This window comes from Egretta garzetta, unplaced genomic scaffold (genome assembly GCF_000687185.1).
Source record: "Egretta garzetta isolate BGI_Z169 unplaced genomic scaffold, ASM68718v1 scaffold69, whole genome shotgun sequence".
Taxonomy (NCBI): domain Eukaryota; kingdom Metazoa; phylum Chordata; class Aves; order Pelecaniformes; family Ardeidae; genus Egretta; species Egretta garzetta.
The window spans coordinates 2,362,921-2,366,849 of NW_009260790.1; positions in this window are offsets into that span (position 1 = coordinate 2,362,921).

A 3,929-nucleotide genomic window follows, 5' to 3' on the forward strand; every position below is an offset into this window, starting at 1 on the left:
CAGATCGATGCACGGGCGCCGATGGAGGGTGGCTCGGAGGCCGCCATGCCACACTGTTCTGTACTCGCATTGCACAGCCCACGCGCTTCCTACAGCTCCACGAGTGGTCAGAAGGTGTTGTCCACGCGCTTCTCCCGCGGATGGGGCCTTACGCTTTGCAAGCTTGCACTTCCTCTACGAGATAGCGGTCAGCTTTACTTCCCTAATCTTTATTTACTCTTACTTCAGACATACAGTCTTCGGGATTCTAGGGCAAGAACTGCTTGAATCCTGTTAACTTCCCATCCCTTGCTGTCCTGATCCTCCTCATTCCCCCTGTTTGTTTTTCCATGATATACACAGTGGCTATCATGCACTGGACCATGCCTTCTATACATGACGATAATAATTAATAGCTGTGGTAAAATCAAAATTATACAAACAATCATACACAAAAGATCAACAAACCCACCTTAATCAATGATTTAAGCCACCCTCCCAAGCCCCAATTATTTAGGAGGGCATCTATACCAAAAAAAAAAAAAAAAAAACCACCAAAAAACCCCCCCCAAAAAAACCAAAACAAAACCACACCAAAACAAAACAAACAAACAAACAAACAAAACCCTCAAAACCTTTATCTTCTTGCAGTTTCCTAGTTTGTTCTATTAACTGCTGTCTGGTTTTAATGTATTGATTGCAAATGATCACTCAAATTCATGTGGCACATTCCATGAAAATCCTCACATCCATGACCATGGGCTAGTAAGAAAAAAAAAAAAATCAATGGCAGCCCTATTTTGCAATGAGGCATGGCATACGGAATCGCCCTGGGTTGCTAGGGCAGAGAGCACCCATGAGGTGCGTGTGGTTTGTTCTGCCAGCCAACACCCAAGCCTGTTCATTTCATGAGGAGCCTTAAGGCTTGCCGGGGAAGTAAGAGTAGAGTAGTGGCAACAGCCTGCCCCGCGCCCACCTTTGCACCTTATCATTGCACTCGTCAGTATATGCACACGTACCACAACACTGTCGGTGCATATGGCTGTGATTGAATTCATTGATGTGTTAGGGATTAGCATCACTAATCTTCCTAGCGTACATGGCCCCCCCCCCCCAATCTGGAGGGTAGGCCTGCCCAGGCTCCATCTCCTCCTGTCAAAAATACTCCCTTTGGCAAGGTATGCGGTCTCTCTGTCAATGGTAGCCAGAGACTACTCGTGTCATAGTCCTGCATGGTATAGTTACACCATGCGCTGTGATTCTGATAAGCCGGTCTTTCAGGAGTTACAACCTGGACCCATGACTCATTTCTTGGATAGATAGTAAAATTAAAAAAAGACACAAACATCAGTCCTAACTGAGCCTAAGATGTTAAGTTCCTGAGGTTCTATGGCAGCTAAAGGAAGTGTGTCATCCCAAAGATCCCCATTCTCAAAGCAGTTTGTAACACTATTATCTGTTGTATTACAACATTTCTTTCCACGATTCTTCATGCATTCTACCCCTTCTATTACCCTATATGCAGGCCAACAAGGCATATTTGGGGTGTCCCTGACACCGGGTGGATCTCTTTTTCCCATTTTTCTCCCTCCTTCCAATCCCCGCTCTCCCTGTCTTCCCTGAACCATCTGTGAAAACCATGCGCCCAGTAACGTGTTGGGCTACATGGGGGCCAAGCAGCTATGTTGATGTCCTTGAGAGACATAAACAATCTGTGGGATGGGAAATGAATATTGATTTCCCCTTTGAATTCTGAAAGTGCAACAGAAGACTATTGGCCATGCTCCAGTCTAAGTATTCCTTTGTCAGGGGCACATAGACAGTTGCCATCTCCTCTCCCTGCAGCTGAACAGCCCATTTTCACCCTTTAAGTAAGTGATGAGCATGGCAAACATTTCCACCCTGGTTCTAACAGTCTTTGCTGGCTGATGTGGTAAGAAAATCCATTCTATTATGACAAGAGGGTCAGCCTCCACATCTACTCATTGGCCCAGGAGTGCCAAATGCTGGGAAGATGTATCAAGAATGAACAGCTGAAGGTTATGACCTTCTTTCACCCTTCCTGCTTGCCTTGACTGGATTGCTAGTTCAACCTGGGCTAAGGTGTGTTGTGCTTCAGGTGTCAGACTTCGTCATGATGTCAGTGCAGGATCCCCCTTCAACAAGGCAAACAAGGGTTGTAGAGTATTGTTGCTTATTCCTAATAATGGTCTGACCCAACTGATAGCACCCAAAAGCTTTTGTAGGTCATTCAGCATTGAAACTTCCCATTTTGAGACCACCCTCTGGGGTACAACAGCCCCCTCCATAATTTTCCACCCTGGATAGCACCAGGGAACCTCTTTCTATACTTTTTTGGGAGCTATCTGGAACCCCTAAGAGTGCAAGGCTTTTACTGTTTCCTTGACTACTACTTCTACTATAGCCAATTCTGCTCCTGCGATTAAAATGTCATCCATATCATGATATATCATCATTTGTGGATAGTGCTCACGAACCCCAGACAGTTGCTCTTGTAACATACCTTTGACAGTAGGCCTATTCTTCATTCCCTGGGGCAGGATGGTCCAGTGATAGCACTGCATGGGCTCACTATTATTAATGGCAGGGATTGAAAAGGCAAAGCAGGGACAATCCTGCTCTGCCAAAGGAATGGTAAAAAACCAATCTTTTAAATCCATCACTGTTAGTGGACAATTTGATGGAATCATAGTTGGAGAAGGAAGCCCCAGTTGCAGGGCCCCCATGCTTTCTATCATGGTATTGACCTGCCTCAGATCATGCAGTAGGCACCATTGCCCACTTTTCTTCTTGATCACAAAAACCAGAGTATTCCATGGGCTCGTTGTGAGAACAATATGGCCCTGCTGCAGTTGTTCCTGTACTAGATCATGAAGGACACGGATCTTATCCTGTGTCAGGGGCCACTGATCTACTCACACCGGTTGATCTGTGAGCCAGCGTAGTGAGACAGTAGGCCGCACCCCAGTGACCCCTGTTAAAAAAAGCTTTGTGCCAATAGAAACACCCCATCCTCCCAGGACATCCCACCCCCAAAGTGCCAATGGCACCGCCATGACAAAAGGTCATGTCGTTGAGATTTGCCCCTCGGGGCCCAAGACTTGTATTAAAGGTACGCTCTGGTATGATGTAGTAGTCCCTCCTATTCCTGACAAGGCAGAAGCTACCTCTCTGAGAGGCCAGGTCCGAGGCCACCTGGCCTTGGCTATGACAGTGACATCAGCCCCAGTGTCTACCATTCCTTGTATAGTAATCATTTTGGGAGTTGACTATTAGACAACGTGCACATCAACATAGGTCTCCGCGCCTGCAGCGCTTGTGTCCAATGGCTTCCCCGTCGAACTAAAACCTCCTGTCTCCCTCTTCATCGGCTCTGTACACAGGACCTGGCTTTTGAAAGGCACTAGTTGTGCAATTCTGCTTCCCTCAGGGATTACAACTGGAGGAGGAGAAGTCCATACCGTGGCATGTACCTGGCCTTCATAGTTGGCGTCAATAACACCAGGGAGTACAAAAAGTCCCATTAACGTGATGCTAGAGCGCCCCAATAGCAAAGTGCTCAGTCCATGTCCCAACGGCCCCTTCACACTGAGAGGGACCTTGTGCACTGTCTGGTCCTCTACAGTTACTTCAGAGCTGGTGGCCAGATCCATTCTGGCACTTCCTGCGGTCCATCCCCGGAGGCCACGGGGGCTGTCATCCGTTGTCAGGATACTTGTGTCTGAGCACATACCCGTTTTGCGCTGTTCTGGAAGTTTCCTGAAACCGGCTTCCAGTTCCTATCCCACTTCGATCGACACCGATTAGCGTAGTGTCGTCCTTTCCCACATTTCGGACACGGGCCTGGCCCCACGGAAGGCTGCGATTTCGCCTTTGGACATTTGCGCTTAAAGTAGCCCGTTTCCCCACATCTAAACCAGGCTCTGTTA